Here is a 24,598-nt window from a genome sequence, read left to right on the forward strand (position 1 = left end):
TGTGCATACTACAAACTCTTTGACCAGATATGCAATCTTTAACAATGGTGCATGTGTCAACAACTGCTTAAGTTTCTCAAAACTAGCCTCACACTACTCTGTTCACTTAAACTTCTTACCCTTTCTCTGCAATGATGTGATAGGATAAGCAATCTTTGAGAATTTCCTGATGAACCTTCTGTAATAACTTGCCAATCCCATGAAAGACCTCACCTCATCTACATTCCTAGGAGATACCCAGTCCATGATGGCCCTTATCTTTTTTGGATCTACTAGAATGCCGTCCTTTGAGACAACATGCCCCAATTAACGTATCTCATTCTGAAATAATTTGCACTTGCTAAGCTTAGCATAGAATTGATGCTCTCTCAACAACCTCAATGTTGTTGCTAAATTCTTGACATGCTCTTCCTCATTTTTAGAATATGCCAATATTTCATCAGTGAACACAATAACAAACTTATCCAAGTACAAAAACAACACACTATTAATCAAGCACAAAAATGTAGCTGGAGCATTAGTCAAACCAAACGGAATTACAAAAAACTCATAATACCCATACGTGGTTTGAAATGTTGTCTTGTAAATGTCCTCCTATTTGATGCGTACCTGATGATATCCAGATCTCAGATCAATCTTTGAGAACACTGCTGCTCCCTTCCACTGATTGAACAAGTCCTCAATCCTCGACAAGAACTACCTATTCTTGATGGTCACTTTGTTCAATTACCTGTAGTCAATGCACAATCTGAGACTACCATCTTACTTCTTCACAAACAATACCGGTGCACCCCATGGTGATACACTTGCCCTAATGTATCCCTTGTCCAACATTTCCTTCAAATGTAACTTAAAATCTACCAACTTAGGTGTGTTCATCCTGTAAGGCTATTTTGATGTTGGATCTGCCCCTTGCACCAACTCAATACAAAATTATACCTCCCTGTGCGATGGCAACTTAGTAATGTCCTTAGAAAATACATCCTGAAAATATTGTAGAACTCGATATCTGCTCAAAACATCTGCATCCTCAACCTCCTTACCTTTGTCACTAGAAATGTGCAGTGCAAATAACATACACCATTCCTCCAACTGCGCTTTTCTTGCATAGCTATCACCATCCTAACTAATGTGGCTTTGTTCTTTCCCTATAAGGCTCTTGTTTCTCCATTCTCATCCACCTTAGTTCTATGAAGGTACAACCAATCCATTCCCAACAACATATTGTATCATCCTAATGGTAATACATTCAAATGTGCTATGGTAGGCATATCATTCAAATCAAATGCACAAGATCTTACCCAATGATGAACTCACTTCTTTGTACCTATATCCAACTGCACTAACCAAGATTCTACATGAAATTCCTTACTCAAATCCACCAAGTCAAGACTAACATAACTATAATTAGATCCAGGGCCAATCAAAATAGAAACAACTTGATCACAAAGCTTATCATCCATCTCAATGATAGATGCATGATGGTCTTCCTGTTTATTATCCAATGTTTCATAAATATAAGGAACACTCTGACCAACATCACAAATAGTATGTGCCTACCACCCTGATACTGTGGACAATCTCTCCTGTGATGATCTCCTCCACAAATGCAACACAGCACAAGCTCCTTATTCTGCTCCTTAGGTCGATGTCCCTGTCCTCTATCAGATGCATTTAACTTCTTAGATGGTGATACATTCTCTTTATTAGCTGAATCTCATGGTCTTACTCACTTATTGTCCCATTTTCCCTTGTTCTTTGCACTACCCTTCCAGTATGGCTTAGTTTTAGACTTATGCTTTGATTATTCGTAGCAGTGCTTTAACTTTCGGATGGCCTCCTCTAATGATCTAGGCTCCTTGAACTCAATCCTATCTTTGAATGCCAATGGTAACCCACTAGTTAATCTCTGAATCTTGGCCTTCTCCTTGAGGTAAGGCACATACCTCATTAGCTCCAAGAAATTTCTAGTGTAATCATCATCTGTCATAGATTCCATCTTTAGCTCATAGAATTATTTTTCCCTATCATTAAAGTATCTCTTCGATAGATAATTTCTCTTAAATAGCCACTCAAACTAACTGCAAGTCAAGTCTTCCTCATGTATACCTCTTACATTCTTCACATCTTCCCACCAAATGTCTTCTTTATCTTTGAGACTGAATGTAGCTATTCTGGCTTTCATCTTCTCTCAATAGTCATGCAACCTAAATAACTTCCTCATACCAAACAACCATGCCAATGCATCTTGTCATTTATTCATCTCTCCATGAAATGTTGGTGGATTTTCTTTCTTAAACTCATCAGGCAAGTATCCCTTATCACTCCTCCTATACGGATGATAACAATATCGATCATCATGCTTGTGAGAACCAGAACTAGAATGGTACCTGTATCTATCACCTCTCCTATCCAAAGTGTCCAATAATCTTCTATCTCTCACTGTGTCATCTCTATCTGACATGTGACCACCATGTGCCCTACTTCCATACAACCCATTAGTTTTTCCTCTTTCTCATGGCTGATTTAAAGTGATACCTGTCACTGCAAATCTGACAAACTCTTAAGTATCACTGCATTTACCTATGCTAGCTTCTCATGCGCCTGCATGATTATGTCATTATCTCACTCACAACTCCTTATTTCTTCCTTTAAGCTTCTTAATGTATCTTTCAAATTAGAATAATTCCCAACACCATACTACTCATTTGATTCATAGAAAGAGTATTTGTAGTTTACCATCTTGATAGCCATTTGATATTCTTCCTGCAAGGTATACCATGTTAGCTAAACCACATCACAATAAACCAATGTATCTTAGTATATCTCGGGGAGGATACCTTGTATGCAAGATCAACAAATCAACATGATACATGCATAAAATAATCATGACAACATATAGAAACATAACACATAATTATATAACCATGAAACCATCATTCTAGCTAGGGTTCAATCATTAATGCATGACCTTATTAACAACGCATACCATGACCTCATCTATCACAACAATAGCCATTACATCATTATACACTTGACCACATTCAAGCCTTAACATGTGTAAGCAATGCGTAATCAACCACACTCATGCATAAACACATATAATTAAGCATAAACAAAAAGCTATTGAAACCAACCTTACAAGAATCATACATGTAACCAAGATTATAAGAATGTAACCAAGAATACAAAATCATACATGTAAATGAAATATAACAACATGTAACTAGTCATACACTCATGACAATGCACTCCACAGTAAAAACATCAACTTCCACATGGAGACATCACTACAACCATGATCAACACCATGCAAATGCAACAAGCACATGGAATGCAAGCATAAGATGCGCACACACAACTGACATGCATGCATGACCAACACACACAACCCATCCAAGTTGACGGGTGAACCATGCTCTAATACCACTCTGTAACACCCTCCTCCCACATCTACCCAAGCAACTGTCCAATCGAGGTAAACATGCGGCAAGAGGCCACTATGATATGATTCGACCTCCTGAGTCACATTAAGGAAGTGGAACCAATGGAAACACACCATAAAAACCTTTAACATCACCATTAGGAACCTCAAGAACCATCCCAACCTTTCTGCCAACCATCCCCTGGGTCCCATTGAGATTTTGGACCACTTGACCCCCAGACGCTCCCACGCTATAGTCTTGCCAGTGTTCAGGAGGCTCTAGACACTCCCATGCTATAGCCATCCCAACATCTAGGGACTATTTTGTTAGTTTTGTGCCAATGCCCCCAGTATTTGAGCCACTTTTTCAGGCCCAGAGCCCAGGTCACCTCGCAGAATTGAATGACACCTTCAGAACAATAATATAACAAGGAAATGATAGTACAAATGCAATTACTTGAATAATACCTTGACTAGACCCCTAGTAGCCATGACAGGCATTTTGTCAAACATATCACGAATATGTAATCTACAAGTGTAAATAACATATATGATTATAGGGGTCTCATACTTAGCTGAGAATCACTAAGAGGCATTGATGTCTAAACACATTAACTACCATTTCATCCATTAGGTCATAGATACATTTTTGATTCATTTCCAAGTAAAAATATGATGTGATCCTATTGACGGTGCTGGACCCACCAACATGTAAGGGGATCTCCTTGGTAAGAATCCCCAACTAGACCTCAGATCATTTGGAGTAGGAGTCCCAACAGTGGGTAGTATGGTATTACGTTGATTGTAGTTGCATGCAGAGGTAAGTAAGATGTCCTTGTTGGAAGCAAGGGTGTGACCTCGCAGCAAGTCAAGGAAGGTGCATGAAAGGATCTAACACACAACATGGGAGAAGAGTGCGCCCCTTAGAATCTTATGATAGCATGCAACTTGAAAGGGAACACATGAGCTGAAAGAAATCACAGGATGGAAAGTAGGATATCCGATGATCCAAAGTGATGACTTATACCAACAACACGCTTCGATAATATTCATAGAAACACATATGGAATAGTCCATACATACATGTGTAAATTACAACTACACAGATCGTTAGAGTAACCAGGATAGATGAATTACAATAATAATATATGCATGAAATGTGTTGGCTCTATTATATTAAAAGAGTGAAATATCCAATCATACATACAACCATGACAACTGCTAGCCCCAATAGTGGAATGTTATAGTCACTACCACCTTCCCCTCCAAAGAGATGTACTCGCTCTGCACTATGGAGAAGCCAAGGCTTGCTACAATACACACCATGTGTCAGCTCAGTTTATTGTGTAAATTAAGGCATGTATTTTACTATCAATCCAGGTTGGTAATCTTAGAAACAAACCACAATTTATGGATTTTTGGATAAGGACTAATATAGAAAGAAGTTACGAGAATGGAAAGACTTCTCCAGTTGTGAATCTAATTAGGAGTTTGATCAATTAGCCAGGAAAATGAAGTGTGGCTCAGGAAAATATAGAGGGAAGTTTCCCTTTAAGTGGTTTGATTGTGGAAGAGTTGGACATTTTTCTTCCAAACGACCTTACAAAGAAAGGGTTGAAAAAGAAGATGATCAGAAACATCAGAATAAAAAGTTATATAAGAAAAAGGGCTTCTACTCCAAAGAGGATATCGTAGCACCAGAGTGAGACATAAAAAGTTATTTGGAGGATGATTCAGATAAGTATTTACTTATGGATTTTGGAACAAACTCCAAGAAACAAAATATTATTGAATCCGAAGAGGAAGAAGAAGGAGGAGTAGTGTACCTTGAAGGGTAACTCATCAGTGCTCTTGATGAGTTAAATAAAGAAAGGAAAAATAATAAGTAGCTGAAGGAACAACTAAAACATGCTGAAGAAGGTATGTTTAACTATGATAATGAGGAGTTTTCTTATCAAAAATAAAAACTTGAAGAAGCTATCAAGAGAAAATATATTTTAATCCTTCTACTAGAAGAAAAAAAGGAACATGTGAGAAACTAGAAGAAGAGAACAAGCAACTAAAACATGATTTGCTCAAGATAAGGAAGGAAATGATCTCAAAAACATGCAAAGATGAAATTTTGTCCTTGAAAGTTAAACTAGAAGAAGATAAACGAAAGGAAGAGGTTCTTCAAGATTTGATCCATGAATGGGAAGAGAACTGTCAGAGTCTTGAAGAAGAGTTTGGCTCTCTAAGAATAGATCTTGAGAGAATAAATACCGAGAGAGGTCTAAATGAGAAATTTGTAGAAGGCACAAGGAAACTAGACCATATTCTAAATAGCCAAAGGCCCTGAGGAATCAAAATAGGTTTGGGATACTCAAAGACACATGAATCTTCTATAGGGAAGATAAACTTAAGGTCTGCATGACTTGAAGAACCACACATCTATGGAAATAAGCATCAAGAATGAATGAATTAAGACAAAAGGGCAACAAGGAAAAAAGGAGATCATCAATGGAGAACGGATCAATCAACCAGACAACCAAAGTACCTTCATGCAAAAACTCATAAGACTTCCAACAAAAGGCATGCCTATTTATTTTATGGTCATTGTTATAAGTGTGATATCTTTGGACATGAAGTTGTTGATTGTGGAAGGATAAAAGTTGAAAGAGATGAAAATCATAAATATAATAAGTATCAGAATTTTAGATCTCAAAATTATCCTCTCAGAGATCGAAATGTCTTCTCTCCCCTGTTAAGCGAAGTTGAATGCTCCAAATGTAATAATTTTCGGCACAAACAAAGTGAATGTGGAAGAAGGTTTGAATACATATCTAAGTTCCAAAATATTCTACAATTGGCTATCCAAAAGGATAAGGGGAGTTGCAAACAAAAGACTGAAAAGAACATGTAGTGTGGGCTCACTCTTATAGCCCATAATCAAGAGAACATATGGTATGTGGATAGTGGTTTTTCCAAGAATATGACTGGGGATAAAAGAAAATTTATGTTGCTAAAAGAAAAGGACAAAGGAAACAATGTCACCTTCAGAAACAATGCTCCAACAAGAATTAAGGGTAAAGGCATAGTCAGTCTTGATCAAAACACAAAGGCACAAAATGTGTTGTATGTGGAAGGTCTCAAGCACAACTTTCTTAGTGTGAGCCAGATGTGTGATAATGGCTATGATGTGACCTTTTGATCCAAGTACTGTGAGATATATAATATGAAGGATGGAAATCTAGTAGAAAAAGTAATCAAAACTCATAGTATTGTATATGTGTTTGATGACTCCATAGTAAACTACTATTTAAGAAACACAAATGAGGCACGGTTATGGCACAAGACACCAAGCCATATGAATTTTGATAGTTTGATAAGAGTCAATAAAATTTCAGTTGTGAGAGCTTTTCTGAGACTGTCAAGACCTGAGAACTCAATATATAAGTCATGTCAATTTGGTAAGCAGATCAGGACTCACTTCAAGTGAAAAAGAGTTATTTTTGTCTAGACCACTGTGGCTAATTCACACATATATCTATGGCCTAACTGAAGAAAAAATCCTAAGATGAGAAAGGTAATTTATGTTTCTTATTGATGATATTATCAAGACCACATGGATTTTTCTCTTAAAAAAAAATCAGAAGCATTTAAACATTTTAAAAATTTTAAAGCTCAAGTTGAAAATGAGAAAGATCTAAAGATCATATGCTTAAGATGAGACGGAGGAGGAGAATACACTTCAAAAGAGTCTAAAGAATTATGTGAAGAGCAAAACATCAAGAGGAAGTATTCAGTGGCTAGAACTCCATAGAATAATGGAGTAGGGAGAGAAAGAACAGAACAATCCAAGAAATGGCCAGAGAAATATTGGATGAAGTACATGTGTCTCACATATTCTGGGGAGAAGCAACATAGGCAGTAGTGTATCTAGCAAACAGAACTCAACTCAAGCATAATAGTAATAAAACTCCCTATTTGTTGTGGAACATAAGACATGCATCATTTAAACACCTCAAGGTGTTTGAGAAAAAGCTCTTTATCAAAAGGAATGATAAGAATCATGGAAATTTTGACTCTCATGCTACAACGGGCTATTACTCGGGTACTCCACTTGAAGTAAAGGATATAAGTGTTACAACAAGTGAACAAAGAAGATTGAGGATTGCATTGATGTGATAGTAGATGAAATAGCTTCAAAACTCGAGTCCTCTATAAGAAACATGAACTCAGATGGTACAATAAATCCATATATGAGGTCCTCATATCAAGAAGAAATAAATTTAGAAATTGAAGGCGAGGAAAAAAGCACAACTCCAAGGTCAAAAACACCTTGCGAGTATGTACAGTAAGAACATCATGAGAGTTAGATACTTGGAGATCAAAGACATGGTGTTCAGAGCAAGAGGAATCTTGTTGGGAGTTCAAGTTGTGAAAATATGGCTTTGCTGTCATAGATTGAACACAAAAATCTTAGCCAAGCAAGTGAGGACAAGTTCTGGGTGAAATATATGAATGAAGCACTTGACCAATTTGAAAGGAATGAAACTTGGGAGCTTGTTCCAATACCTAGAGAGAAAAATGTCATCAGAACCAAATGGGTTTTCAAAAACAAGTTGAATGAGCATGGTTAAGTAATGAGGAACACGAATCAATTGGTCTCCAAAGGGTATGCCCAAATAGAAGGTTTATATTTCGAGTAAACCTTTGCATGAATAGAAAGAATCAAAGTTATCATAATTTTTCTTACTCTTTCCAATCATAAAAAAATCAAGGTATATCAGATGGATGTGAAGTCTACATTTCTCAATGGAGATTTGGAAGAATAAGTTTACATTGAGGAGCCAAAAGTATTTATGCACACCAAAAATGAAGGGTCTGTATGCAAACTAAAAAATTCCCTATATGGACTCAAATACGCTCTCAGAGCTTGGTATGAAAGGCTATATAGATACCTTCGGTAACAAGTCTTTAAGAAATGTACTATTTACAAAAATTTATACATAAAATCTGAAAGTGACCATCTACTAATTGTAGTAGTATACGTGGATGACATAATATTTGGCAGCGACATGGAACAATTGGGGAATCAATTCACAAAATGTACGCAAATAGAGTTCGAAATGTCCATGATATAAGAATTGTCTTTCTTGCCAGGATTGAAAATATTCTAGTCTCCAAAAGGATTGTTTATCTCCCAATCTAAATATCTCAAAGAAACTCTGAAGACGTTCCGGCTATAAGAGTGCAAGTCAATGAGCACACCTATGGTTATAGGATGAAAATTGTGAAAAGATGATGATACACCACTAGTAAATTAGACTGAATATAGATCCATGATAGGAATATTGTTGTATATTACAAATTCGAGTCTAGACATCATGCAAGCTATGGGTCTTGTGGCCATATTTTAGGCCTCCCCTCATGAAATTCATGTTGTTGATGTCAAAAGGATTTTCAAATATCTTCAAGGAATAGTAGAGTACGAATTCTGGTATGCTAAGAGAAAAGAATTTAAGTTGAAGGACTATATAGATGTTGATTGGGCTAGAAGCCTTGATGACAGGAAGAGCACCTCAGGTGAAACTTTCTTCTTGGGGAAATTCTTGGTGTCATGGGTCAGCAAGAAACAAGCCTCCATTTTTGTATTGACTGTTGAAGTTGAGTATATTATTGTTGCTACCTATTACACGCAAATGCTATGGATGAAGGAGACGTTAAAAGATATTCAGGTAGATTTAACTGATCCTATTCCAATTATTTGTGATAATACAAGTGTCATAAGTATCTCTAAAAATCCTATCATGTATTCAAAGACCAAGCACATTCCTATCAAGTTCCATTTCTTAAGGGAACAAGTTGTAGCCAATGTTGTCAGACTTGAATACGTGGCCACTAAAGACCAACTTGCACATATCTTTACTATGCCACTAGGAAGAGAACCCTTTGGATATCTTAGGCAATAGATAGGAGTTGTGACACCTCCTTCCTAATAAATCCATTTTCATGGGTCTTGGAAGCTACAAAACATGTGTGATCAATGGAAGTGTAGGTTGTAGTGGTTTAGAGGGAGTATTCAATAAGTATTCTGTGCCATTGATGTGAAAGGGGGAGAATATTAGTAGGGCATCAGAGAATATCATGCCTAATTTCAGGGTGACCAATGAAGAATACCATTCCTAGCTTCAAGGGGAGCTTATGGTGTTGCCATTAATGCCAAAGGGGGAGATTGTTGGATAGTTGGCATTTTTTGGATGGCTAGTGGATGTGGGTGTGTTTCCATTGATGTCAACCAGATTAGAATAGTGATTCTTAGTCCAGGCTCAAGCGGACTCCTATGTCAGCTGCAGGCTTCCGATAAAGAATCACCATAGTAGGAGGCTTATTGAAAATCCATAAAATAATGACTATAATGATCGGTAGTCCAGGCTCAGGAGGAATCCTATGGTAGATGCAGTGTCTGGTAGAGAATCACCACAGTAGCAGGCTTATTGGAAAAGCCATAAAATGATGACTATGGTGAATTGGGGGTCTAGGTTCTTGACATAATATTTCAAGTTTGGATCCATCTTTTAGGTTTTAGATGGGCTCAAAGACTAAATTTGACAATATCCAGTAGAAAGTGATATGAATAACCTTTCCAATGGTATATGGAAATCTGAAAATGGCCGTCGAAATCAAAATTTCTTGATCCCAGAAGTAAGGAGCTTGAAGTCCTTAGGAGGAGACAAAATATCGAAAAATCAAAGCAGACGAATGATTAGAACCTTGGAGAAGAGGAATGATCGGAGTATCGAAGCAGGATATATCATAGGTTGGAGCACATTGGAACCTCAGAGCATCAGGATTTAGTTTTCGGAAGCATAGAGCCATTAAAACATCAGAGGAAGGAATATTGGAGGTCAGAGTTTGAGCATATAGGAGACTGATTGAAACCTCAGAGAAAAGCTATGATCAGAACCTCAAAGAAAAGGATGGATAAAAACCTTAGAGTAGGAGACCTATTAGAGCCTTAGAGTAGGGTGTATCGTAGGACAAGGCCATCAGAATATCGGAACGTCGTAATTTCTTATAGATTGTAATTTATTGGAAGCTTCGACGCTTGCAAAGGAAAAGAAATACAAAGGAATTTGGTGCAGGACCAGGGACAAAGGAGGCTCTTTCACTATCCTCCTAATAAACACATGGTTGCAGCCGATTGGTCCTTAAGGGCTAAAGTGGAAAATGACATCAACATGATGTGGTAGTATAGTGGACATGTGATAGCTTGTTTTGGCATTTTCGGTGGCCTAAATGGGGCAAATCAAGTTAACATGTGTCACCACTCAGAAGGTGCCATGTGGAGAGATCATGAAAGTATGAAATCATCTCAGAGGTCACCATATCATAGGTTGATGACCTCATAACTCCTATGCAAATGTAATTTGAAACATGTTCCAATAGAAGGGGCTCCAATATTAACTAGCACATGGTCGTGTGGAGATCAAAGGAACTAAGGGCTAAACGCCAACGGGATAAGGGTAGTAGAACTTTGTGATTTTGTAATGTTCCTTTTATATGAGTTATGATATGTCGTGGATCCAATCTAACAATACAGAGAATTAAAAGGATGGATGGGTCAACAGATAAAGATTAAATGCAAATTAGTAGAGATGTTTTATGAAGATAGTGGAATCTATAGAAAATGTTGAGACAAGGCAAAAAGGAAAACAATCCATAAAGAAGATCTGATGAGATGAAGAAATACATCTCCTACTTCCTGTGCAAATCTTATAGATTTAAATAAGGAACATAGTGGCCATTCCTAAGCATTGTCAAGATCTGCGAAGCAACGAATAAGAATGGGAAGTCATGTAAATTGTTCAAGTGGTCTGAAATTAAATTCTTAGTGTGGAGGATTACATAGGGAGTCAGTGAAGTAATTAGAAGCCCATTATTATGTTTAATTCCATGATATAACTCAACCATCATGTGAAACAATAGCAAGTGGATTCATATAGAGGTACACTCAGACAGTGTGGAAATAGGTAGCAAAGATAACATTGTGTAGTGTGCAGCAGAGGATCAAAACCATCGATTTCAATCAAGAAAAGTGAGGTGTAGAGTGTATTGTGAGTATTCTAAGTAGTGTGAAGTTGTGAGTGTGCTGTGAAAGAAGTGCAAGAGAAGAACTAAAGAGAGTGTAGCAAAGATCCTGTGTGAGAGAAGGAAGAAAGTTGAGGATATGTGGTTTTGAGCAGAGGATAGAGTATTGTCATATGAGACCAAGGGACTCTGTGGAATAGTAGAGGACTAAGAGAAAAGGTTGGTTCTGCAACCAACCAGATTGGTATTTTTTTGTATTTGTATGTGCCTCTATTTTCAGTTTGAAAATTGTATGAAAAGTAGAACAGTGGCAAGAGTAGGTTGTATACTGCATTAAGAAGAAGTTGGTGCCTCTCGGAAAGTAGGTTCTTGCAAACCTAAGGGGATTGGTGCCTCCTGTGAGTGGGTGCTCGCAAAAAAACTGATGTAATTAAGTAGATGCTGAATTTACATCATAAACAACAACAAATTGGTGGATTTTTCCCTTTTGTTTTCCATGTGAAAACATCGGTGTCAATACATGTGTGCTGCTCATGTGATAGATTATATGAAAATATGAATGACTAAGCTTGCTTATAAATTTATTTATGAATGAATTCTCTCATAAGTAACAAATAACAGAGGAAAGAACTAAAATCATATTTAGTATTTTTTTTTAAGAAGCTCACTATTACTGATTCACCCCCCTCTCAATAATTCCTTTTCCCAACACTTTCAGCAAGTTTCCCTCATTCATCTCCTTCTTCATCATCTTGCCATGGTATTATAGAGTACCTGCATCTGCAATTCACTCATGATGAGATGACATGTTTCTAAAAACACCCTATTCTAAGATAGATCATTTTGATTCATTAACTGAGCTAGAACCAGGTGACAGGTCGGGAGAGAGGGCCCAGTGACTGCATAGTTTCACATTTCAAGTTGTTAGGGTGAGTCTTGAGCTTTGATATTGCACAATGCATAGTTTAGGTAGGAATAAGGGAAAAAATTCCGTAGTTCTTAGAGCTAGTGGCACAGGTTGAGGGGATGTGCACTAAGAGAACACACTGTGCAGTTCCCAGAGATAAGGGAGGTAGGGCTACTGCATAATTACACAGTTCAAAGGCTCAAGGAATGAAACTGAGGTTTTTTGTTTAGTAATGCACATTGAAGGCTTGGCTGGGAGGAAGTATTGTGTAATTATGAAGGTCAAGGGTGAAGATTGAGCACAAAAACTGTGTAGTTCCAAGGGAAAAGGTCATATCCAGAGGACTGGAACTACACAACGCGTTGTTCATGGAGGTTGGGTGAAGCCAAGTTTCTTAGTCGAGAAGCCTTCTCAGAAATGGCTAAGTGTAAGGCCAGTCAGACTAATGTGAACAATGATAAGACTTCGACTGTGATCTCAAACTTAAAATACTTAACGAAACAACAACATAGATCACCCAGGACACATGAATAATGCATTTCCCTCTATTCGATAACTTTATGACTAGTTACAACAAGTGTGACACTTAAGATAGACTTTGAGACGACAATGACGATACTTGTGCGAAAGTGCTCAAAACTTTGTGAATGAGTGTGACAGATGACTACCTAGTTAGAAAAACTAGTATATAGAAAGATAAACTCTTGAAACCATCCGAATAGGCTTCTACACGTTGTGTGATAGCCAATCAAGAAAAAATATTATACTTAACCAAACTCACAAAGGGGAGAAAAATAAAGCTCATGAAATGAGTTTTGGTTTTTGTGACAATAATATGCAAGACCAAGGAAGGCTCTGAAATTGAGTGCACGCCAAAATTTTGGAGGGTGTTGTAGCAGCGAAAACAACATCCTAGTGGGTGTTCATTTTGTTTATGATGGATAAGGGGAATTGCGAAAGGCATTGGGAAAGGATTTGAAAGGAAAATGGGAATTAATTGGAATTTTATTTCTGAAAATAAAGGAAAATAGGATAAAAAGGAGATGAAAGATCACATGTTTGCATGTGAGGAAAATTGAAGGAAAATAGTGGAAATTGAAGAAATTAGCTGCCTTAATGATAAAAAGTCTTCTAAGGATTAGTAAAATTTTGTCATTTTTCAGCTTGGATCACTCTCTCTCTCTCTTTTCTCTCTCTCATACTCTTGCACACCTAGAGCATTCTTGGAGTGCTCTAGCCTTGGATAAAGGAAGGTAAAGAAAGGACAAGAAAGCAAAGGAAAGTAAGAAAAATTTGGATCAAGTAGATCTAACGTGAATACTTGCAAGTAACAGGTTACATGTGTGATTTCCTACCTAGTTTATGGATGCATGGTACATGAATGTATGTATTTGATTCTCTTGTTGTCATTGGCCTGGGTTTTTCCATGTGTGACAATGGTTGGTGCCTTACCTTTCTATTTTTGGATAGCCATGGTGTGATGGGGTTCTTTCATTTGGTTGATCTTTAGATTTTTAGATGGTTTTTGAACTAGGTGAGGTCATCTCAAGAAAATTCCCAAGGGCCTAGGAATCCCTTAACCAATTTTGGCGGGATTGTGGTATAGCTTGAGGGTGGATACGAGAAAATTCCTAAAGGTATTGGTGAATAAATTTGGAGGCATATAATCTTATTTAGGTCCTAGTGTTCCCATGACCAGTTTTGGTGGGATTGCGGTAAAGCTTGCTTTTTTATGTTATTTTTTTTGGCATAGTGATCCCTTGATTGGTTTTGGCGGGATTGTGGTAAATCCTAGTTGATCATGTGCTTGCTTTGGGCCTAGGAATCCCTTGACCGGTTTTGGTGGGATTGCAGTAAATCCTATGGAATACTTAATTGTTTTGTCTTGATTCTCATATTCATGCTTAGAATATAGCATGGGGGTGATTGGCTAAAAGAAAATGTTGGTTCACCCAAATCTATGGTCAAGTGGTACGTGGAAGTCTATGACTTGTTTGGTTTTTTCATATGTTAATAAGATCTCTTTTCCCCTTGTAATTCATGAGTATTTGTACTTGTTATTATGTGGTTGTTGGCTTAAGGGAGCTTGACCGAGGTTCATATTTTTTCACACCAACCAAAAAAACCCTAATTGATAGCCCTTTCAAAAACAACTTTCATAGTATAGGCTACAGTCTCACCCGAAATAGTATTGGGGGATGATAGAACCAGGTTTCTACATCCAGAGACAGTGTAATAAGTGGTATTAGCTCTTGTAGCTCAGATCTTCCTTCGCACAGATCAGTATCCTTCTATGGTCTGATATTGTAACTCTAAGGAATCGGCTTCTAGACCTTCATGAATGTCTACAATCAGTCTTTATAGACCCTAAGGAAGCAGTCTATCTACTTTCACGAGCTAATGCATAACCCTAGATCTGCCTTCGCGCAGATCTACCCAATTCGTCAGAAATCACAACAGAATCAACCCTTAACTTCACGAACACAAATAATTTCTTAAGACATGCATAAATATGATAGATTCATTAGATTCGTGTGAAATTTATGCATTTTTCCATAGAAAACCTATTATAGAGCGACAAATCATAACATAAAAAAAAATTGACAATAATACTTAGATGCACAATATTTCTTCAAAATCAGTCTTTATTAAGCTTCAAAGTTCAGATTACAGACTTTTTACCCTGCGCACTCAGCTACAAGGTTCCGTGCACTCAGCTGCAGACTTACCAAGGCCTCCTGTGCACTCCGCTGTAGGATACTTCCACTTTCATCGAAGTACAAGAAGAAAATCCTTCCGACCTTAGTACCTACTCAACAACAATCTCTATCTTGGCTTGCTTTTTCTTAGCTACCTCTTAGACTCACTATGACTCAACTATATATAGCTTTCTTCAATACAATACCATGGTTCACAGACCATGGGTGAGTCTCAAAACTGACCTATTTACTTATCCAAACAAGGGGCTAAAACCCCTTTGACTCCTATCTAGCTGCACGCTCTGCATCCACATTTTGTGGAGACTTTACATTGTTTACAAAACTTATACAAAAATTGGGTTAACTAACCCCAAAATTGACCCTAGGGACCCTATCCGAATAGGCCACCAACACAAATATGGTGACTCTCCCTTGAGTCACTCAGCTGGCACCTTGATCTTGCTGCGGAGACCACCTAGCTTGACCTATAATGTGGCAATGTCAGCAGTGCTCTAAATTGCAACCTGTTGCACTTCTTCCACCAATTTCTCTGTCGTTGGGCCTTCTACTGCTAAGCGCATTGTCCTCTATTTCTATTGCAAGACCTTTAGCTTTTCTTGAAGAGAGAGAGTAAGTTGGTAGGCTTTGTCTAGCCATAGATGTAATCTAGCCTTTAGAAGGGCCTCTTTTCTCTATAATTCTTTCATCTATGATTGTAGTTGCTTTCCTTCCTGCAACTTCACGAGTCGTTGCACTGTCACCAAAGTGCGTGCAGTCACTCAGACTTCATCATACTTGCATTTTGTCTCCCTGACATCTGTATTCAACCTCTGCAAGTTTGGGTCCTCCTTCAAGTTCATCCACAAATCCATTTCTTGGTCAAACCTCATATCACAGTCTGTGACTACGGTATCCAATGTATTCATATTCTCCTTGATCGTGGCTTTGTGTTTCTCTCAAACCTCTAGCAGATTAGTTGGCTGCAACTTCAATTGTAGCTCTAATATCTTCATTTGAAAATCAAAAGTGACCCTGTCAATCTCATCCTTTGATGCATGAACCACAACATCTAATTTCAGACTTTTTTTGTAGCTACGGCATCCTCCAGGATGTTCAATTATGGCACTGTCTTGTAGGCCTGCTCTATTGTCGTCTCTAGGATTTGACTTCATGTCTATAGCTCTTACTTTTATTTCAGTGCCTGAGCTTTCTTCGCGAACATCTGCTCATTATTCACCTTAAACTCACTTAACACTGTGAGGGCACACTACTCCCTAATACTTAACTCATCTAACACTCCCTGGTGCAACACGTGGAGGGTCTGAAGTGGAAGTGCGACCAATTTGACTCCCATTTACTTTATTGTACCGAGCACAACATGGTCCTCCTCTGACTCTGCATGGGTCAATCCCTCTGGTAAAGGTATGACTCGGCAGTTCAGATTCTGTTACATTTCTACTACTATTCCACTTGCTTTTGCCAGGCTCACTTGCACCCCACTCGCTTGAATCCTACCAGTGCAGATCTGCAGCTCGCACAGATCCTTTTGGATGCTTCCTAACGTTTGCATGTACTGTTGCTCAAACTGCTTCCACAACTTTGTTGTGGTATCCATGACTTTGTCCCTGATATCATCAAGATCCCCTTCTATCAAGACCATCGATCCGATGCGCAGCTGCTTATTTGACTTATGTTTCTTTCATGGCCCAACAGTCTGCTCCTTTCCATGCTTCTTTACAATGAAGGGAGTGCTCTTCTCAAATCCACCACCTCCTTCGTATTTGGAAAGTTCCTGCTCATCTATGTGTTTCGAAGCCGAATCTTTAACTTCTTCTATCTCCATGCATTCTTTCTTAGCCTAGTCTTTTGAAACAAACTCTTTCTCCATAGCTGTCTTATAAGTTGCTTCTTTCTTCTTCTGCTCAGCCAGAGCTTGCGCTACCTTTTGAGCTACTTCCTTATGCTTCTGTGCAATGGTTGACTACGTAGCAGAGCTCTCAGCCCCTTTACTAGTTGATGCACCAAGCTCCGTGGGTTCACGCCACTCCGTTGGCCAACTCCCCACGATCTCCTATACATCTGTCTCAGATACTAAATACGACAACTTGTGCCATATGTTCTTTGGGTCCTTGCATGCCTTGATTGAAACGCTGTAGAAATCGACCTTGAACTCCGTGAAGGTCGTCAATTGCACAAACAAGGTTAGGGACAACCTTTGCCTCTAACTGATAACTTCTCAAATCTATTTCCATCAAGATCCAGAAAATTTTCAACTCCTTGATCCTTTCCAGATCCTTTGTGGCCCACAGTGAGGTGAACTTCACTGCCTCTGGTAAGTCTTCACCTACGAAGGAAACTGGCCATCCTCCGACAACTTCCATGCTACTAATACAATTGACAGTAAAAGCCATGCATACGGGAATAAATTGTTCTCTTCCTGGGCTTCGCGATGGTTCGCGAGGAACTCCATGCATAAATAATTCACCCAATTGTATTGAGCTACATTCAAACATTGGGCAGCTAATGACACTACTGCGCTAGAACTATGACTGCACGACATTTCCTCAGGATTTTCCCTGCAAGAATCTAGGTAATGAAATACACCGCTTGGTCTTGAATGGAGTGGATAGAATATCTGTGCGACTTCTTAACGAGCCCATATTCAGACTTCATCTTATCCGCTAAATATTTTTCTCCACTTTTTCCTCCAAACTCCTTGGCAGGGTCTGCCCCTTTGTAGGGAAGCTTTGTGATTCAATGAATTAACATGTTTTTTATCAAGGTAGGATCCCCAAGCCATAGGCACCCATCATGCACCAGTGCAAGGAGATGATGCACACACACTGTGTTGATATTCGACCTATGAAAATGTGGTACGAAGAGCATGTGCAACAACCCAACCTTCTCAACACCTTTGACCCACTTCATTGGCTCCAACTGCGTAACCAATCTCTTCATAGTAAATTTTCATCATATATTTGCTAGTCACCAAATGTGGGAACCTCTTATGCTCCGCGAGGTCCCAATCCTCCATTTTCAGCACTGGAATACATGCTAATGGTGTGCCTTCAAATTCCACCCATTCAAGCAACAAGGGTGTTTAAACCATAAATTTCTCAGAATCTGGGTCTTTTGTAACTTTTCTTTTCCCTTAAGTGGAGGGATATGCTCTGGGAGCCACGTGATAGGCTCACCCTCCTTCGCATCCAACTCCTCCACACCTTGGAATTCATCCTCCTCCAAATCGACCACTTTCTCTGGTTGTTTATCCTTTTTCTCCTTCTGTCACACCTTTGGGTTCTTCCTCGGTGGCTGTCTCAATGGCATCGACTTCTTTTTTTTCTCTTTGGTAGTAGATTGCTTTAGCCTAGGTGACCTCAGTGTGGTAAGCACAGGGTTGTGGCTTCCATAGTTGATATCTCAGGGCCCGATGCGTCAGAAACAGGAGCTTCAAAAATCATGGCTTCTGTGGGGTTTTCAATAGTCATTTCTTGGAGAATGACCTTTTGGTTCTACTCAAGCAAGGCTGCAAATGTTGGGCTTGACACAAAATCCACCTAGAATTGATGACTCATAAGATTCAAAGAAAAAAGAGCCCATACAACTCTCAGAATGCAAAGTGATATTCGGTGGACCAACATGCTCAATTTATAGGAGGTTTAGAATTCAAATCCAACCGTTCCCCCCAATTTCTGATCATCAATGCATCTTTTGTTATGAAACTAGCTCACAAAAAGATAGAAAAGATAGAACAACTCCTTAGAATTAAGCCTTTTCGAGGGGCAAACCTCCTTTGCATTACACAAATGAAAAATTCTTGGATGATATAAATGACAAGGCGGCCTTTCTATATATAGGAGTCTAAGGGGTCATAATATAATTAGAGCCGACATAACAATAATAATGTAAGGGCACAATAATAATGTAAGGGCACAATAATAACAATAGTGGGCTTCTATGGGGCACAATAATAATAATAATATGGGGACTACATGGCCACAACAATATAATAAGGGGGTTGTACTAATAACAATAAGGGGTTACACTAGTAGTATAGGGACCTAACATGTCCCTCTCCTTGAAAAAGTGTTGTCCTCAACGCTTGAGTAGTTCTTGATGCTTCTGTATAAAATTCTTGTCCTCCCATGTGGAATCTTCAGTGGGTAATTTCTTCCACTTGATGATATAATCTGAAATTAATTGATTTCGTAGTTGTTGGGTTCTTGTTTCTGTGACTACTCCAGGTTCCAATATTATTTTTCCGTTGTCGTCAAGTTTTGGCAATATTGTTTGAACTAGGATCTTCTGCAACTTTTTAATGAGTGGCTACACTTCTTCGTCCTTCTTCCATTCATCCCTTGATTCATTTATCCAATCTGGTTGGATAATAGAAATAGCACAAAACAATGCTTCCACATCCTCATCCTTTCTTGAGAGTGCATCTGAAACAACATTTTGCTTCCCGTTTTTGTAGATGATTTCAAAGTCATAACCCAACATATTTGTGACCCATTTTTGTTGCTCTTCAAAGGACAATCTTTTTTCTAAAAAGTATTTAAGACTATCATGATCCGTTTTTACCTTGAAGTGTCTTCCCATTAGGTAGGGCTGCCATTTGTTAAGTGCATGTAGTATTGCCAACATTTACTTCTCAAAAATAGCCTTTTGTAAATACTTTCCTTTGATTGGACGAATTTTGAAAGCAATGGGTCTTTCATCTTGCATTAAAATAGCACCAATTCCATTTCCTGAAGCATCACATTCCACAATAAGGGTTTTTGTGAAGTCCAGCATAGCCAAGACCAGTGCTTAGCACATTTCCTCTTTAAGATGTTCGAAGGCCTTTGTTGCTTCTCGAGTCCATGAAAATGCATCTTTCTTCAATAATGTTGTTAGAAGTGCTGCTATTCTCCCATAATTCTTAACAAACTTGCGATAATACCTTGTCAACCTAAGAAATCCTTGCAGATGCTTTATGGATGTGGGGATTTTCCATTCCTTAATGGCTTTAATTTTGCTAGGGTCTACCTTAACACCTTCATGAGATACAATATGACCCAGATATTCCACCTCTTGTACTCCAAAGAAACATTTTGGAGCCTTTTGCATATAATTGTTTCTCCTCGAATAGTTTGAGCACCCTGTCAACATGTTGAACATGATCCTTCCAAGAATTTCTGTAGATTAGTATATCATAAAAAAATACGAACAAAAATTTTCTAAGGAAGAGTTTGAAAATTGAATTCATCAAACCTTTAAATGTAGAAGGTGCATTGATAAGGCCAAACAGAATGACCAAAAATTCATAATGACCCTCATGAGTTCTAAATGCTATTTTCTAAATGTCTTCAGTCTTCATTCTGATTTGCTAATATCCCAAATGAAGATCCAATTTGGTGAAGTAAATTGATCCATGCAATTGATCCAATAATTCATCAATGATAGGAATGGGAAATTTATCTTTAATAGTGAGCTTGTTGAGCTCCCTATAATCCGGACACATGCACCTTGATCCATCCTTCTTGTGCACCAATACTACTGGAGCAAAGAAAGAACTTTGACTAGGTTGAATTATACCAGCCTCTAACATTTCTGTAACCATATGTTCAATTTCACTCTTTTGGGCATAGGGATATTTGTACGGCCTGATGTTTGGAGGAACACTTCTTGGAATTAAATGAACAGCATGATCATGATCACGAATAGGTAGGAGTCCTTTGGGAGTCTCAAACACCTTGGAATGATTGCCCAAGACTTTTTGGAGATCTGGAGAAATAGATGATTTCGATGTGGGAACCTCTAGCGAACATAATTGTGCAATTATGCCTCATTGTTCATTATTTAGAAGCTTTGTCATACTATTACAGCTGATTATCTTTCTCAGTTTCCCTGCAATACCCCTTAATTCAACTTCGTTTCCTTCCACACAAAATTTCATGAAAAGTTCTTGAAAAATAAAAGCTATTGTACCCAAGGATTGTAGCCATTAGATTCCTAGTACAACATCAGCACCACCCATTGGAATGGAAAGCATTGGGCTATTTAATACCTATTCTCCCATGGATAGCTTGATATTATGGCGCTTTCTAGAGAAATTTATGGTTCCTCCACTTGCAACCATCACTTGACACTCTGGTGCTGGATATAGGAAGCAATTCAATTCCTTGGCTATCTTACAATGAATAAAATTATGGGTACTTCCTGAATCAATCAACACTATTACCTTTTTCTTCTTGATATGTCCTTCTATCTTGATAGTTTGGGGAGTGTTAATTCTAGCCAACACATTACAAGATATGGTCGGATTCTTTTCTTATTTATCTAGGGTTTGTTCCTGGAGTATATCCTCTTCTTTTGACATTTCTTTTTCCTTTTCTTTCTCCTCTTCACAATCTATGTATAATAATTTGTTCTCAGCACATTTATGGCCTTTATTGTATTTGCTATCAGAACTATAACAAAGCCCTTTTGCTCTTTTTTCTTCCAATTGTTGTGTTGTCAACCTTGTAGGTTGTGGAAGGCTATGGGAAGCAACACTTCCATCTTTATAGTTGTGAGTGGTAGGCTTCCTGGTTGCCATAATTTTGCTTTCCATTTTTCTTGCTAACCTGAATTCCTTCTCCAATGAATCAGGTTCCCAAAGGTGAACCTCATGTTGGATATTATCCTTTAAAGTCCCTATGAACACATCAATCCTATTCTCTTTGGAATATATTTTACCCTTATGTTCAATTTTTGGAAGTCCTAAATGTGCTCCATCTTTGAACCCTTTTGATTGAGATTTATCAATTAGATAAAAAAGGTGTTGCTTTTTTTATCCTCATAATGTGCTATCATTTCTTCCGTAAAAATTTCCCAAGTGACAATTTGTTTATGAGAGAAAAGCCATCGATACCATACAAACTGACTTGGTTCCAAATATAAAGTTACAATACATACCTTTTTTGTGTTTTCCACATTATAGAGATTGAAAAATTTCTCCATCTGTAGTATCTATTTTTCGAGATCCTTGCCATCAAACCTCCTCATATCAATTTTTGGAACATGGTGGATTTTCAATCCAACATTGGAGTCTATGAAATCATGATTAACATTTCTTTTGTTCTCATCATGAGCTTCCTTTACTATCCTCAATTATTCCATCTTATCGTCCATGTCATTCATCTTAGCATCCATGCCATTCATCATAGCGAGACAAGCTCTCAAATTCGGACCCGAAGTTCAGAACCATTTCAACTCAAATGGGTTTTTTTTAGCTTCTAAAATGTCGCAGAAAAAGGGTTATAGTGAAAATTCCATGATGACCTATTTGGAGCAGCGAAACCCTAGAATCCAAAGCTCTGATACCAAATGTTATGAAACCAGCTCACAAAAAGATAGAAAAGATAGATCAACGCCTTAGAATTCAACCTCTTCGAGGGGGTAACTTCCTTTACATTACACAAATGAACAATTCTTGGATGATACAAATGACAAGACCTCCTTTCTATATATAGGAGTCTAAGGGGTCATAATATAATTAGAGCCGCCATAACAATAAAATGTAAGGGCACAATAATAACAATAGTGGGCTTCTATGGGGCACAGTAATAATAATATGGGGACTACATGGCCACAACAATATAATAAGAGGGTTGTACTAATAACAATAAGGGGTTACACTAGTAGTATAGGGACCTAACATCTTTGGTGGTAGATCTCCAAATATTTTCACCATAAATGGCACCTAACCGCTCCTCTTAACTGATTTTGGCCATCAAATCATGAATAGTAACCCAAACGACTACTTTTGTAACCATCTATGTGACACCATTCTCCATGGTGCAACTCATCCATCACAACTGCACCTATCACACTCCTGTCGTCCATCACATGGCCTCCCTACCATATTTTTCACTTAGTTGGGTAGCGTAGTTTATAGTCTCGCATCCCTTGCAGCTGCCTGGATTACTAAGACTATCTTGCTTCCATATAGCCATTGTGCAAGGGAAGGATCCCCTGTGTACAACTTCAACCTAATTTCGTTCACTTTTCCAGGGAATGGTTCTCCATTCAGCTTCGCAAGCTAAACTGTGCCACCATCTGTGATCTCCTTAATAACATATGGCCCCAACCAGTGCATTTGAAACTTTCATGGAAATTTTGTGAACTTGTTGTCATATAACAATACTAAATCATCTACCTTAAATGTGCGTAAGTTAATATGCCAATCATGACATTCCTTCTTGAATTCCTTTTGCACTTTCTGATGAAATCTCACAAGAAAGTGGTCTTCTTCTAACTCCATGATCTACACGAGCCATTCCTCCAAGGTCTCACAATCCACCGTTTTTGTCAATGCTGCAATTCGTAAAATTTGGACAATATACTCCATAAGCATTATTGCTTCAATTCCATACACCAACCTAAACGTTGTTTGACCTTTCAACTTCTTGCGGGTCGTCCTATGAGCCCAAAAAAAAACAGGTACATGCATGTCCCACTCATTCCTCTACATGTTGCATACCTTCATCAATGCATGCTCCAAAATCTTGTTAAAAGCTTCCACTGTTCCACTTTCCTGTGGATGATAGGGCGTTCTCTTCTGATGATACACCTAGAATTATTCAAGCATCGCGCTGATCGTTTCATTCAAGAAATGTGTACTCCTATCACTTATCAATATCTCAAGGCATCCAAACCTTGTTAAGACATATTCAAACAAAAACTTTGCAGTAGTGGCTATTGTACAATCCTTCACTAGTTGTGATTCCGCCCACCTGGTTAAATACTTAGTTGCAGTAATGATATACTACATGCCTGTCTTCTTTCTTGGTGTCGTATTGGACCTATAAAGTCAATGGCCCATTTACCAAATACCTACAATGAGACATGAGGATTTAAAGGGAATTCATCCCTTCACGAAGGCTTCCCATCCTTTCGCAAGCATCACATGCCTTGCACTATGCCATAGAATCCTTGTGTAATGTTGGCCACCATAATCCAATGCGCAAAATCTTATGTGTAGTCGCTTTCCATGCATAGCTCCTGCCACTCCTCCATGGGCTTCATCTAGGATACTAGCATGTTCAAACTCTAGAACATACCTTCGTAGTATCTCATACATTCCCATCTTATTCAAATGACCCACAATTACTGAAAAATCCACAGTGCGAACTACTAAATCCTTCTTCTGTTGAGTGGAATAACCTTCTGGAGTTGCTTCTGTTATTAAAAAATTAATGATATCGGAAAAATGATTGTCTGTGACGTGCTCACAAAGATCTGTGCATCTGGTAGTCGTTCCTCCAAGCTACTTGGTTCTTCACCTGTTTCAATCCTTCATCGATGTTCTGGACCTGCATTCAGCCTTCCATGTTTCACAGTTACTTCAAAGTCATATTCCTGGAACAATAGTAACCTGTTAATGCCTCGAAAATCGCTGCAACAACATTGGGGATAACCACCCGGTCCGGACCTTAGTACAGCTCGTTTTCCGTTTGGAATAGTGGCTCC

Source organism: Pinus tabuliformis, chromosome 5_2 (genome assembly GCF_031772625.1).
Source record: "Pinus tabuliformis cultivar Carrire ecotype Pingquan chromosome 5_2, CPIR1, whole genome shotgun sequence".
Lineage (NCBI taxonomy): Eukaryota > Viridiplantae > Streptophyta > Pinopsida > Pinales > Pinaceae > Pinus > Pinus tabuliformis.